Source organism: Dunckerocampus dactyliophorus, chromosome 4, assembly GCF_027744805.1.
Source record: "Dunckerocampus dactyliophorus isolate RoL2022-P2 chromosome 4, RoL_Ddac_1.1, whole genome shotgun sequence".
NCBI lineage: Eukaryota > Metazoa > Chordata > Actinopteri > Syngnathiformes > Syngnathidae > Dunckerocampus > Dunckerocampus dactyliophorus.
In genome coordinates this window covers 7361009-7377324 of record NC_072822.1, presented here as the reverse complement: position 1 = coordinate 7377324, position 16316 = coordinate 7361009, and the positions used below count along the sequence as shown (strand labels likewise).

General features: G+C 41.6%; 1 protein-coding gene across 2 annotated transcripts in view; it reads left to right on the top strand.

The window, feature by feature from the left end:
• fbxl17 (F-box and leucine-rich repeat protein 17) overlaps positions 1 to 16316 on the top strand; it is a 280850-nt gene that overhangs the window by 172815 nt on the left and 91719 nt on the right. The window lies entirely within an intron of this gene.

Sequence of the window (16316 nt, the reverse complement as noted above, 5' to 3'; positions counted from 1 at the left end):
TCTCCCCTCCATCCATTCGGCTGCATTAAATTTCAGCTGGGAAGGTGCTGAAAGGCGGTTGGATCGGGGCGGTGCATTATCGCCCGGCACAATTAGGATGGTCTGAATTCACCGTGGGTAAAATCAGCTAGCGTGACAGCAAGGGACGGCCTCAGCACACATGCCAGTGCTTGTCATGCATGCAGTCTGCACGCATCAGTGTGCTGATTGCGAGGCATGCAAACATGCTCACATGTCAGCGCCATGCCTATTGTGGTGGTTTATGGCAGTGGAAATGAACATTCTCTATGGGTTTTTTGTCTCTTACAGGGTGGGAATGATACGGACTATAAATCTCCTTGATCTGCGTGAAGTGTCATGGCGTGTTACACACCCTTTTACTGTGGCTTTTGTCTCGTCGTGATAGCCATACCACATATTCTCCGTCTAGGCACGCACACACAACAGTTGGTGTACAAATCTCATACGAACCCCCGACCCTAAATCCCCTGCTGCCCATCTCGGGTCCACGCTGAGTGTGTAATGAGCATAGCTACAGCGAGATTAAGGCACATATTTTATGGCGTTGGAGGATTTGTTACAGTTGCGATGGAGTGCACTCGGGCCGAATGACCAGCGGCATCCCTACTGTTAGCCTCCTGTCGTTTGTCATAGCCTTTTTACTTAACACAGCTAATGTGTTTCCAGGCAAACACGCACCGCCCATTGAGAAGTTCTTTTCTGTAGAGGAAGGCCAAAAAGGCATAAGAGCTTGTGGTAAATAGAAAAAAATGAAGTAGTGATAAAAGAGGCTTTGGTTATAAGGAGAAAGGGCAGTGGTGGATATGTGATGTGGTTTGTAGCCCCCTTCTGTTCAGCACAATAGAAGGGCGGTGGGGCACTGATCACAAAAAGATGGGGAAGAAGGAATCAAAAACTGAGAAAGAGGAAAGAAGGGTGAACCAAAAGACTGACTATTTGTTGAAGGCAGTAGATCAGAGGAAAAACATTGGGGCAGACGGAGAGGAAGAAAGTAGAGTGCAAGGACTGTTATCATCTGGAATCTATAGAGAATTGATGGGCAGAAGAAGATATAGTCCCATTCATCACGCACTGTCTCATAAAAAGACTGTGCTGCTGTTGCTTCTTCAACTCTGTATTCTCCATCTCGTTTATCCAAATAGTTCACCAGCTGACCAAATATCATTTTTTAAGGAGGTCGGCTCTAATATTCATTGCTGTGGGAAAAAGAAGCTGGATCAAAGGCAAGGCATGTGCTAGCAAATTCCTTCCATTCTTGTATTAGTTTGTACAGGTAAGTGTTGCTCAGAAAACTGGATCAAGAAAAGGCAGAATAATCTTTTAGACCAGTCATTCTCAACTACTCGGTCGACACCCAAAAGTGGGTCGCAGAGCCTCACTTGCTACGCCGTCACCAGGTGCGTGCCATGTTTATGGGCAACTTTGTCAAGCTTGAGTGGGGGAGGAAGGACATTGAGGGGGCTTAACGTGCCGTCCGTCCGACACACAGCTGCAGATATCTGCTGGAGAAGTGCGTGCCATAAAGAGAGACAGCATCTCACTGCTGCAGCTCACGCTGCGTTGTAAACAATCTCTTTAAATATATATATATATATAGATATTTGAGAACATTTTCTCAATTTGGGTTGCTGCTTGTCATTGAGGGGTGAGTGTGTCCCGCAACCAAATCAGCCAAGAGCCACTGCTTTAGATACAAAAATGTTCTTAATTAAACAGATGCTTTATTAACATGATTAAGCTAAATATAACTCTTTCCATAGATATAAAAAGATTTACAAAATATTAAATATTTCCTGTTTAGTGACTTCATTTCCATTATATGAAATTAGCATCATAATGCCTCCTTTTGTTGTTTCCAACTCATTCAGACACACCTTTTTTGGTGTGTGTGAGTGGCTGGAAGAAAAGCTGTGACTCGCTTGGTGAGAAGTCGTTACAGCACGTTGTTAGCCCCCGAATATAAGAGATAGGCAAGACACCTCTTTCAGTCTTTATTCTAGAGAAAAAAATACTGTCTTACATTCAGGTCGATATGGTGCAATGCAATCTCGTGCTTTGTGATTAATACGTTCCAAGAGGCCCGTCGAAAAAACAAATCGTACGAAAACAGGAGCAGTTTTTTCCCATGGAAGCAATGCAAATCCACTGAATCCATTCCGGGCACCAAAAAATGTTAACACAAAACACTTTTACTATAGAACACTTCTAATAATGTAGAAAACAATGCGAAAGGCAAAGGGAAACCTCAACCGAACTGAAACTGTGTATTCTCAGGGCATTGACTCGATCGCAACTGGACTGTCCAAGCTGTCTTAGACGTTCCTCTTCTCATTCCAGCAGGCTTCATCAGTTCATTCACAGTGATTCGGTGGGACAAACATTAGTCTGACTAGATAGGACAGCTCTAATTTGTCACTGTAGTTCTGTCTGGACTTGTAAAGTGACCTGGATGAATGAGAATATTCATGAACATGCATGAGACTGTATTGTAGAAACAAGCAGACAAAACGACACAACTTTTATTTTTTTTAAGTTTAAAAAAGAAAAATGCGCCAAGTAAGTTGCACCTACAGCGGTGTACTCCACAAAGATGTCCAATTCCAGCCGAGACCCCTTCACATTATAGTGACTCCTTGTCATCCTCTAATGAACCAAGTGATGTGTCGACTCAAGTGCAGCTAGCCTAAAAACTGTTCCATTAGTTCTACAGAAGTGCAGATTTGTTTAGCAATAAAGAAGTACCAAGCATATTTCGGATAGCAACGATGGGTTTTGGAGGTTAATTTATCAAATCCAACCTGTTCCTGCTATTTTTCTCTTCCATGCTTCTCTTAATGTTGTCTTCAGCATCTCAAGTATTGCCTGGTTGAGGCTGATTCAAGAGAATTCACTTATCTTTTAAGATAATTGGATTTTCTTGTGCTCAAGATGCCATCTTTGGACAAGCAAGGGATAAACTATACTCAAACGCTTTCCTTTCCCTACTTTGTCAGCCCCGTCCGTCTTCCTATTTACCTGTAGCTTCAGATCTCTTGGATATTTATTAAGAATAGCATCCAACAAGCTGTTCATCTGTTTCCGTGAGTAGCTAATACTTGTACACTATGTCACCAGCGTCAAGCACTTGCTCTGAAAGACGCCCCCACTGTTATTACCACCATGCTTGTTTAGCTCTCAGTTTCTCATTAGGATCCTTTTCCCTCTCCCTTGCTCCCAGTGGAGGGAACAATTGGATTAGTAGAGTGTTTCTATTGTATATGCCTGAGCTCTATTCCAATTTTACACGTATTTCCTCATGTGTGGTGGTTTTATTTGTTTTGCTCATACTGTTTGCTACATTCTGCCGATGTGTGACATTTTTATATTATGATAAGAGCACCGAGGGAAGAGGGAGGCGTTGCATGATGTAAATCAAGCGGGGCGATTCATTGATAATATCCCATGTGAGTAGGTGTTGTTGGATACATTCTGCATTTAGCCTACACATTTTTGTTGTGATAGCATCTCCTCTGTGTTGTTCCACTTGTTGCTATAGGCGACTCAAGGCCTTGTCAGTGAGGCCTTGGCAGATCCAGTACTCATCATCAGTCAAGAATAAAGGGTCATGGATGCAGCGAAGAAGTACAGCTCCAAAGTCAAAGTCCTCGGATGCTACGCTAGACATGTTGAACTAGTTATATGGACGACCTTGCGTCTTGTACAATGACAGAACAGCACACAGCGCTGTCATCTGGCAGCCTGTGTGGTTTGAATGAATGTGCTTTTCTCTGTGGACCCTCCACCTCCTCTTTCTGTACTTCTTGTTCCTCATGTAAATACAATCTGCCTGTGATGTCGCAGGCATTCTTTTAGTCAACAGCAGCTGTGGCATCATCCAGTCTCAATCTCTGTGATTGGTCCTTGTCAGCCGATTATTAGCAGTAAGGACGAATACGGGGAACAATCGCTGATTCATTGACTGGTAAACAATTAGATCAGTTGTTTGGAAGTCATTATTGTATAGGGTTTGGGTCCCTCATAAGGCACTATGTATTGTACATTCTGATATTTTAATGTTGTTTAATATTATTATTATTCCTTGAGTCATGAAGCAATGAAGGCAAAATGGAGTACACAGCTTGTCTGCAACCAGCAGAGGGGCTGTTGATCCACACTGAACTAGTTTCCTGTCAAAGGACGACGTCAGCTAAGCAGACCTCCGCTGTAGCCCAACTCCTACAGGTGGGGTTATTTTGCAGCCATGATCAAAAAAAAAATAATAAATCAGAGGCTTATAGTGTAACTGCAAAAAACTACAGAGTCAACCAGTGATGACGTCATACACGGGCAACAGAGGCGGGGGACAATGAATTGAAACCTTTTTCCGTTCTTTAGTAATCAGCAGTAGAACTTAGGTAGAACTTAAGTTTCAGGAAAATGTCAGTTCCAAACAAGAAAAGGGAGAAAACCATCTTTTTTGTGAAAATGTTTGTGAAAATACATTTCAAGCACAACTTCCACTTGGACACTTTTTTTTTTTTTTTTTTGCTTTTGTGACAGCTGAAATATCAAAACAATTGTACCACAACATAAACAATACAAAAAAGTGTTGTTTTACAGCAAAATAATTTATTTACAAATATAACACCATGAACTAGTTAATTTTCACATTTGGAACTAAACTCTGTGTGCGCACGCGCGTGTACGTGTGCATGCGTTAACATTTCCCTACAGTGCGTAACCTTCTGCACGATACACTCCTCTTTGCTCTTCCACTTCCTGCTTGCTGTCGAGTGTGTTTTTACATGAAATGCACTTCTGTCACCAACGTGCGGGATTTTTTGTTTGGGCACACGAGTCCGTGGAATGATACACAGGGAAACTGACTAGTTGGTGTAGCATTCTCATTTGAGTTTGCCAAAAGGGTCTTGCAGGATACCATAGTATTGTGTAAACTAGGTATCGTGACATTTGGTGTTGGGTGTGTGATCCCAGATGGCTGATTCAACAAGCAATGCTGAGAGTCGTCCACATCGTTATTGATACCACAATGATTGAACACGAGAAGGGTAAATACAAGTTTGTTACATGAAACATTATCCAGTAACCGAAACAGTGTACGAGAAACGAGGTAGAATTTTGGCCAAAATATTTGTCGAAAATTGGGCCATTAGAAAACTGAGGTTGTTTTTAAGACAATCTACTCTCAATCTAAGATGAAACGAATGCTTTTAAAGGAAAAGTGCACTTTTTTTTTGACATACCACCCATCATCCACTATCCTTATGTGAGACATGAACACACATCTTTCTCTTTTCTGTGCATTTAAAGATAAAAACAGATAAAAAGAGGCAACTAAGAATGCATGCATGGGACGCAACTATTCTGCCTATGAAGCCTTCTGGTAAAACGCCCCATTTACATATAATGTGTCGTGCATATTACCCAAACTACAGTGATATTGTTATTTTTATTGTTATTAACATTGTTACTTTGTTGTTTAAACTTTGTTACATTGTTACTACCCGGCTAGCTTCACCACACACTCGCTCACAACGCCGCAGGCCACTACTGAAGGGTAACGCTACATATTTGAGCTGCCGCCACTGCTGCTGTGATTTCGTTTTTGAGTTTGGAAAAGTTAACGCTCGGTGTGGCGTTCATTTCTGTCTTATGTGAAATCAGTGCGCCGAGGAAGGAAGATCCGGTACTGCTTAAAATGTCCAAAGTACGGCAACGGTGTGCCCCATTCCTTGCATTAATTAGCTGCCTCTTTTTAGCTATATTTATATTTTTAGAACAAATAGAAAGACAAAGACACATCTGTTCAAGTCTCACATAAGGATTGTGGATTGATTTCCTGCACAGCGCAGTCATCAGTCATAGAAAAAAACTAACGAACAACCTTTATCCATCCATCCATTTTCTATGCTGCGTCTCCACTTTAGGGTCACGGGGGTATGCTGGAGCCTATCCCAGCTGACTTCGGGCGACAGGCGGGGTACACCCTGGACTGGTCGCCAGCCAATCGCAGGGCACATATAGACAAACAACCATTCACACTCACATTCATACCTTTATTATTATTATTAGCATTATTATTTATATAGACACTTTATTTCAAATGGCGCAGCTGCATGTACACAGGTTGGTGTGTGTGAGTGACAGGAGGAAAAGCTCTGACTGGTGCGGGGAGAAGTCACCTGTTGGTTTGCATGTATAAATGGGCTAATAGAGATCATTGCAATGCAAATGCAGTTTACTGGAGAGCTGACATGGATGTAGACAAAGCAGACCAAGTCATAGTCATGCCTTTGCTTTGTGGACACCCCACTAAGGGACAACAGCAAAACCCATTAGCGCCACTGTCTCACAGCTAAACCATCTTTCAGAGACATTGTCCAGTTTTGTAATAACCATATTGTTGTAAACACTTCCAAATGAAGCCACCACCTAGTCATCAAAAAACAACAACCATTATAATTTGATACATATTTAAGTCTTTGTTTTCCTGCCACCATGGGACAAACATTGTTTGAAGTCTTACGTGTCCCCTGCATGTATGAGCCAGAAGGGAAGCGTATACTGTATGTGTTGGTAAGCACTCATTAAAACGAATGGCGGTAATCAAACTGCAAAGCAATTAGCCATGGCTGAGCAGAGAGAGAGAGTGTCGGGCGCTGTGTGCCATCACGACGTTGTAGATCACCCCTCCCTCCAGGAGAAGTCAAGGAGTTGCATTAGGCAGCGTCGAGGCCTCAATTTGTGAAGCAGACCACAATTTGTTTCAGACTAGCTTATTAGTTTAATGCCTGCAACAAACTCTTAGCTGTTTGGTGTGGTTGTTTTTGCAAATCCGTTCCAAAGTTGGCGTGTGTGCCTCAACATTATTTCCCTCTGTGAAATATATACCCTTAATAACAATAATCACCCCAAAATGATTTATGCCTCTGTATGTGTGTGTTTTAATGCTCTTCGGTCCAGGCAGGTATAGCTCTCTGCCAAAAAGAACTTTCCCTGTCTTATATTAGTTTCATTGAAGGACAGGCTTGACAACCCCAGTTTTAGTGATGTTGGAAAGATGCCTGGGGAAGAATGAGTCATTTTACAACATGCAACAAATCCACCAGCGAAGTGAGCCCCAATCCATTTTTAAGAAGCTTTGTAGGCAGTGGACCTTGCGGCTGGTTATGAATATGGACACCGTGATGGAAGACATATTGCCCCTATGAAAGGACATTGGGGGATTTGAAAACACATCAACAAAGGTGTCAGCTGTATAAGCCCATCCCTTCTAATGCTACTGTTGTTAACCTTTTACTATTTACCCATTGACTACATTGCAGAACAGTGTTCAGCCACAGTTTTAACATTTGATTTGCTGCCTTTTTGACAGTCACTAATCCCATAAAATTGTACAACACTTTGTTTCGTAGTCTTTATGCATTTTATAGAGCATCCATCTCTTTTTAAAGACAGGAAATACACGCTGCACCTGAGACTATACATTTTATATTTGATCTCTGAGCCATTGCTAAAATGCAGTTTGCCTCTATACTTCATTATGAGAACAGTGGCAGGAAAAAAATCCAAAAGCAACCAACTTTAACTATTTCACTGATACTATTCCAGCTTTACTTTTGCAGTAAAACAGTCCAACAGCACAGTGCTGCGTTTACAGTGTCGCATGTACGTGGATAGGGTCATTAAGCCACGTTCCTGAAAACTTGGAAATCAAAACTCTCAGACCCGCTCCTCATAAACCTCGGGTAAATGGACATGTACCATGACTTCACTGAGATACAAAATAATGGTGGCACCTATATTTATTGGAAATACCATATCATATAGAATATATGGAAATGCCATCTCTAACACCCACTATCACCATTTATCACAACCTGCTCTGCATAAAAGTTGTCCTGGATGCGGAGGGCTGATGAGAGAGGTACACAAAGGGGGACATTAGAGTTGGTATTCCACAGGTTAGCATCCTGTGCTTGTCGTCAGGGAGGCTACAAAGTGCAAAGAAGAGCTATTGCATATCTGCTTTACAGTATGTACCGTAAGCGATGCCAGGCCTGCAAAGCTGCCTCACAGATGATTTTGTATGGACAGCACGCAGGCCCGTTACGAGTTGGCAAGGCAACAGGCTGTCCTTTTGGGTCAGCTTCATGTGCCTGACTGCCACTTAACCTCACTAAGTGCTTTTTTTGGCTTGAGATAATCAGCTACTGAAACTTGTTTTTGAGTTTAGCCTCTGTTTAGCTCCTTGAATTTTGAGGTGGATTTGAGGTTTTGTAGAATTAGTCTGGTTTTACCCTCTCAAAGAGCCCAAGTTCCACTATGTCAAATATGGAGATTTGCAAAGATGCTTATCTTTTCTTTTTTAAAACCTCAGGTTTAACAGGAAAGCAGCGGTGGTGCCAGTTATTGCTACAGTTATGACCCCTTTGGCACATTTTGGAGCGGACCGATGACAAGCTGCATTTTTTTTTGTTGGTAGAATTGGTTTAAAACATGATGAACGGCTGTGAAACACAAAAGGAATGCCATTCTTATTTGTGTGGTGGATACAGCAGGGTGGCCTGGGAAATCAGCCAGACCCTAATTGCTGCAGCAGACCCTCATTCAAGCAACAGGAACGCTCCAACAAATAGTGATATAACATCACAGTATCGTGGAACAGTGGCTGCTGATTTAACATTTTGACGTATTATCATAACAATGAAGACATGGTCGCTCTTTGAGAACTTGTTGAGAACTACAGTTGCGGCCAGAAGATTTAAGTGCATCGTGGGCATGAAAGTCATATAAATTTTGGGCCCTTAACGATTTATAGGAACCGCTTTTTTTTTCCAGGGTGGAATGATTCTATAATATTTTTCGCATGCACAAGTTTAAATTTATTTGTCAAGCAAATCATTTTTATGCCAGCAAAGAGAAAGCATCAACTGCAGTCGCAATCAATAACAATACAAGAAGTTAATACAGCTTGAACCTGTCAAGTTAAAGACATTCTGTCACCACTTGTGTGTTTGTGTTCAGGTCTGTATGTACTGGAAATTTTGACTAGGGATGCGAACCAAAACTGGATCATAATGACACGGATGCCGACTTAAACAACACCAGACTGGGAACAAAATAAGTAGTTATCGTGCCTCATTTCGGTGCTAAATGAATGTAGACTCAGCCAAATGCAACTAGTTCTCGAAGGTGATTTTGGGCAAGTAACAAGTAAATCATGCAACGTCCCGACAGAGGAACACAGAGTCTTGACTTTTTAAATATGATTACCAACCTTAACACGCCAACAGCAGCGCTTCCTCATTATCCACCAGTCACATTTACGGCGAGCGAGGTGCTTTCACCAATGGCGGCATTCTGAACATCAACACAAACAGTTGCCTGTGTTCTGTATTGCTGTGATAATTATGACAATTTGTTGTGGGTTTATTACTTAGATATCATTTTATTTATATTCTTGAAGCATTTAAATTACTATTCTGTTCAACTTGCATTTGTTTTTGATCAAAATGTGTATGTTGTCCTTTTTTTTAAAGCACCGTTTGAAAAGTACAGATTTGGCACCGGAATCGTCGTATAATATGTATGTACAGTATGTATGTATGTATGTATGTACGTACGTACAGTATGTATGTACAGTATGTATGTACGTACAGTATGTATGTACAGTATGTGTGTATGTATGTATGTACGTACGTACAGTATGTATGTACAGTATGTATGTAGGTACAGTATGTATGTACAGTATGTGTGTATGTATGTACGTATGTACGTACAGTATGTATGTATGTATGTATGTATGTATGTATGTATGTACGTATGTACGTACAGTATGTATGTATGTATGTATGTACGTACGTACAGTATGTATGTACAGTATGTATGTACGTCTGTACGTACAGTATGTATGTATGTATGTATGTATGTATGTATAACAATACCTAACATGAATTCATACTTTCTGGAAATGAGATAAAACCCAAAATACAGTAAATCCAAACTTGTGCACCCAATTTTCATAGAATTTTTGGTGCATCATTGATTTACTGTATTTTTTAAAAATCCATACCACCCCCATGACATTTAAATGAAATACAAAACATACCATTTAATTCCACTGTGTATGTGACAGTAAACAAAGTAAATATAACTTACCTTATTTATTAATTTAGGAAATGGAAATTTTGTCATGTTTTATGAAGTAATGAGAATGTGCCTTCATTTTAACACAGCCCCCACCCTCCATTTCAAAGGATTGCTTACTGAAGTGCCCTATTTGGGATATTGAATATGTTTTACATTCGTTTATTTTACCCCAATGAAAAAGTTTCTTTTGTCTGTGAGAGCGTGAGGGAAACTCTTGAGGAAGCAGAACCTTGAGTCTCTACGCCTGCAATGGGATTTATGGGCGATATAAAGAAAATTTACAACGAGAATCATTTTGTGAGAGCGTTTTCCTAAGAAGTGTAAAGCCTTGCTCTCGGCCGCTCCGCCCTTCCATTTCATTAAGTCTAAAGACAACCATGGAAGAAGCCTCCACCTCCTCCTCTTGCTGCTGCTGCTTTTATGTTTTCAACCTCTCGCTGGACCTTCAACCGTTTCTCTTCTCTTCCATTTCCATGGCCTTGTTTCTTTTGAACGCGCGGATAGCCGTGTAATTGTCGGCTGTGCAAAGAGTGCAATGAGACAAGGCCTTGCGTCGGTGGGCTCCGCGCTTGTATACCTGTGCATAGGCCCTTTCCGTCTTTGTCCCCCGCTCCATTGTCCTCGTCTCTCTAAAGAAGAAGCGCTACACTTCTAACATGGACCGTCGCTTCCCTTGAGTGTTGTCACCGTTTGTCTTCTCGCTGATGGTGTGGTTGTTTGATGCTAACAGATGCGTATCGAACAAGAACACAAGCAGCAACATATGCATAATGAGACACGTACACACACACACACACACACACGAAGGCGTCATCCCCTCGTTGGCTAGCTTGGTTCCAGCAAACGGTGAAGGGCACGGTTTAATGGGGTGTTTAAACTTGTGTGTCGGCATGTCTAGTACTGTACATTCCACAGACTACATCTTTTTATGACATCAGGTTACTGATTTTACGCTCAGAAAACATTGGTAAGACAAGAATTATCCTCCATGTGCAAGCAAAATTGGAAACACTATAACTCTACAAAAATCGCCACAGAAACAGTTGTGAAAAAAGAAACCCAAAGGGGGAAATGTATTAATACTCTGTCCCTCTGTGCTGTTTAATGATTGCATCTGTAAAAGAAAGGTGTACTTTGTTTATCAGGAAGGGGGCTAGATTAGCTGTTTCGCGGATTTTTGTACTTGCAATTTTGCATATTTTTTTTCAACAGCGTATGACCGTGCATTGTGTTCTGCGTCCTTGTGGTGTATTAGAGCGATCCATCGGTGCTCTGTTGTATGTGTCTGTTATTGTATTTACTACTGCTACCAGAGGGTGTTCTATACTCGTGTTGAAGACGTGTGCAGCGCCACCATGTGTCTATGTGTGTTTACGTGCCTGTATGAGCATATTAGGAACCGACAGTAGACAATAGCCAGCTCAATATAGAGTCACAAGAGGCCTTATTGGCGAAAGGAGAACCCGCCCATTGTGTTCTGCGTCCTGATTGGCTGTAGACCATTGGCAGCTCACACTAGCAAACTTGCTAATTGCGTGAGCTGCTTGCTAACCGTCAATAAACATAGAAGAAGAAGCAGCTAACCGGCTAAATGAATCTTCGGTTCAAGGAGTAGGACGAGGAGGAGGACGACAGCAGGAGCAATACGTTTAATCAAACATACAAAAACGCTTCAGCCGAAAGGCGCCGGGACGAAGCACGGTCAGAGGCGTGAATATGCGTGAGTCATTAATAATTTATTGTGTCCAATCTGGTAGATTGAGCATTAAAATTCTAACAAAATTTGAATTTTGAGTCTTTAAAATGTGAGAAAATGTTAATGGCTGTGTATAAAGTATCTTGTCAGGGGTTTTACAGCCTTAAAACATATAATAACTGTAAACAAATATAGTTGGCTACTTTGCGGATTTGGGAACGTATGCCCGGCGATAAACGAGGGAACAGTGTACCATGATTTGTCCACCTTTCCTGATTATGTCTAACAAAAAGCTGTGAACAGAGCAAAGTTGTCAAGTTCCAGTTATGTGAGTCCAATAAGGAAATTCTGGAATTGACGTGCATTACATCAGCAATGAGAGAATCCGCCCCAAAGTCAGTGTAGGCCAATAACTAAAGTATATTTAATTTCTGCTTGTGTGGGACTGTAAAAATAAGATAAGAGCCATGTGGCATTTTTATGGATCCCCTTGAGCTGTTTGTGCCGATAGCATGGTGACACTGATCCAAACACTCGGTGTGACCCCTGCTGAGGCCCACCACCTTGCTCCTTGTCGCCCGTCTGCTGCGCGCCCGCCGGCTGCACCAATTACTTTAACATGCAGTCAGTTGTCATGGAAACGGTGTTATTGTCATTTTCTTGAAAAAATGGCACTGCGAGCTGGAAATTAGCTGACAACATACAGTATGTAGTGCAAATGACCACTAAAGCTGTTTTGTACATCAGCAACATTTTTAGAAGTGTCTGTTGTCTTCTGAGGTTGCAGACACTATTTGTCTTCCTAATTCACTTGTCACCATTACGTGCTCTTAAACTCATTCTCGTTTTTTCTATTATACTGCTCATAATCCCCTTCTTGGTCCATTCGTCATGGTGTAATCTTACTTTTACCTTCTGTTTATCTCCTATATTTGACTTTTAGCTGTTGTTTTAAATCCTTCAACCTTCTTTACCGTTGACTCACATCATAGGAAGGCTATTAGGATCTTTATCACTTAATAAGTTCCATCATATCAAAGTCACCATCAACTTTGCAAGGCTGATGAATGGCAAGAATACAAATTTAGAACCCTGCAAAACCATTTTGCCAAGCTTCCGTCTGGTACGATTGTTGTCAATCCAAGAATAATACCGGAATTTACCAAATAGCGGCCTCCGCTCTGATAGCTGCGCCTCAGCTAGTTGCCTTACACACGGCTGGGAGTTATGCATGCATTATTATTTTTATTAAAGGGGACCTATTATGCTTTTCCTTCTGACCTATAAATGTTACAATGATGTATTCTCGTGTTAAACGTTGCCAACATGTCAGAGAAGGAGGTGTTTATTATGCTACTGTTTTTTGTCTTCAAAATATTATTTTATTTCCACCTCCATTTCCGTGAAAATCCGCTTCTTCATCCTCGTCGTCTTCCCACCAGCAGTGATTCCAATGCAATCAAGGCTTTAAATATGGACGCCACATTCATGAGTCAGTGTGCTTTGACTTTTTATGGTGAAGTTGGAGGCGTGGAAAGAGCGTAACTTGAGGCGGAGTTGCGTACGCATACTTCTCCTCAAAGTGGAATCTTCTGAACCACAAATTGTGTCAAGTTGTGCGTACGCCACTTTTTGTAGGTCTGAAAACCCAAATTTTGGGTTTCTGGCGTACGCAGACTTTTAGTCAGATTTCCACGCACATTTTTATAGATTAGGCCCCAGAATTGAACTGCATGTCTGTACGTTAGTCAATTTTCTACTGCTAATTGACAACAGAAATTATCACAAGCTCTCTGCTGACAGAGACAGGCAAGGAAAAACCCTCTCTCAGGACGAAACCTCAAACAGAACCAAGACTCATTGATCATGTGCCCTACCTGTCGCTCTCTTCTAATTCTCCTCCTGAGGTGGTTGCACTGTTTTTTCTTCTCATCACCTCAGTACATTATTGAAAGCCAGCAGATCACTAATTCATGTCAGCTGAGCTCTGTGGGAAATATGGCTTGTGACGAAGTGGGAGGCAGCTTGTTGCATCTTGCCGCTCTTTCATGTGTCTTAACCCCGCGTCTTCTCATCCAGCACCTTCTGCTCTGTGCCGACTCCTGGCCGCTGCTTTCTCTCCATTTCATTGCGACTCACTTTGGCCCTTTTAACGGCCTTTTATTCTTATTTTCATCTTCCTCCCTGTTGCTTCAGCTCTGTCCCAGCCACAGTGTGGAGATTCCTGCTTGCTCTCCTTCCCACTGTGCTGTCTTTCTATCTCCCACACCTCAGTCACTGATGTCTGATCTAATTGCTTTCGTGGTGACCCTCGGGACCCGGGCTCGGAGTAACAAGCTCCCACTGGATGCGACTGCGGCTCGGCCTCCGTCTCTACATTCCTTCTTTTTATCCCTTTGTTGGCTGGCTCCTTCTCCGGTGTATTTATTCATTATCAGCTCCAATGCGGTTGTCCCGAGACACGTGGCTTGGTATTTTGGCTCAGCTAGCTTGACTGAGTGCGGAGCACAGGATGGTTGCCTTGTAAGGATGAGTCAGGCTTGTCTGGTATTTTACTGCTTTTTAGGCCACGTCCAAAGTCTTGCAGCTTTAAAGTGTATTTATCTGTTTTGGCTCCAGGAAGACTGTTTTTGTGAAGAAAAGTGCAAGGGCAGACATACAGTTTCCTCGTTTAAACATATTATTCGGCTTTTAACAGGTGTGTGTCATTCAAATATATCGCTATATTAGAGAAGAGTGGTCCGTTACAAAAGAGGCTGATACCATCTTTCACCACTCCTAGAATGTCTTTGTTTTGCAATGAGTTTTTCCTTTGGCCCCATGGTGGGTTACTTAGCAGCCGCACTCAGTGATTCACCAAAGCGTAGGGTGCTTTTTTTGGGCACCAGATTCTGCCGAATGATGCAGTACAAGGCAAACAGACTAATTTGTTATGCACAATTTTGTGCAATGACCGAGACAGCGTGAATGAAAAGCAAGGTCAAATTTTTGCCCAAAATTTTGTTGAAAATTCGAATCATACAAAAACTCGGCCATTCTAAAATTGAGGTTTGACTGCGCAAAATATTGTTTGTGCATTTATCAAAAAATGTAAGTACAATACATAAAATAGAATAGCACAATTATAGAAACTGTCAGGGGTCCCTTTCCATTACAGTCTACCAGTTTGTTTTTTTTATCTATTTTAAAAAAAAATACATACATTTTTCAAATTTGTTTTGTCTTTCATTTTGTCTTTAAAAAAAAAACATCGTCTTATATTCAAGGTTATCTTATATCCGAGGAGCAAACATTGAAATAACGTCTTCCGTAAACGTCCGTACAGTTATGGGTTTTAGTTCCACCTGTTGCTTTGGCATTCACCTGGCAGCCTGTGAATACAGATAGATAGTCTCCAAATACCATTGGTGAGGACTGAGATTTACTAAATCGCTGTGGACCAAACGTGAATACACTCATGGCTGGAAAAAAGGACGAACATCAACAGGAAGAGGTGGGTAGAAAGAAAATAAAGGAGAAAGAAGTGAAAGGATGACCTGATAGCATGGAAAAGCCTCCCTGGACCTCTCCAACTGGAATGTAATAGAAAAAGTGAAGTATAAAGATGCAGCCCAGTGAACTAAAGCAGATAGGCGGGTGCACATTTTAACAGCTTTGGCTTCACCTTGAAAATAAGAATTTTTGAAATATGGCACACATTTATTTGAACTTTGTCCTCACGCTCGCGCCCTCTGATTCCACTGTGTGATATGTCACACATGGAGGGGCATGCAAGCTTACAAATCATGTCTACATTCCAAGTTGATCTACAGTACATTTCCACATTTCCATTTTCTTTTTGTCTTGAAACTCCATGGAATTCTGCTTGGCCTTTGGTGAGATAATCAAATGGATGGTCTGGGAACATAGCAATACATTTCAGAAGGACATCAGCTGCCAGTCATGTCATGTGGAAGTGCATGAACACATATTCCTTGAATGAGCAAATACTAGGAATGGGACGGTGCGTGTATTTGTAATCAGATTTCCACGACGGAACCATATGGTATCGAGTAGGGGTGTCACAAAATCTTGTGTCGCAAGATCTCGTGAGGTTAAAACGTGACACGATTTCTCGTTCAGTGAGCACTAGGGCTGGAAGGATAAGAAATAAATGAATTACGTAACCACACAATAAATGAAAAATAAACTGGATCATTTTGCCGGCCTCCATATATCGCCATGTGCATGCGTGTCTGTTTTCATCATCTCTCGCCTCCAGACAGGCAGAAAGAGTGTTCACTCTGTGCATTTGTTTCAGTACCTTCTTTCGTCAATCATAGTCTCTTTGCCTCGGTGGGTGGAGGCGGGGCTCGTAGCATTCAGTGTGCAGAAGACTGTAGCCTTGTGAGGAGAAATACAAGGTATTGTAAATTAGTACCTTGCAATATATTGTCATATGTTTTTA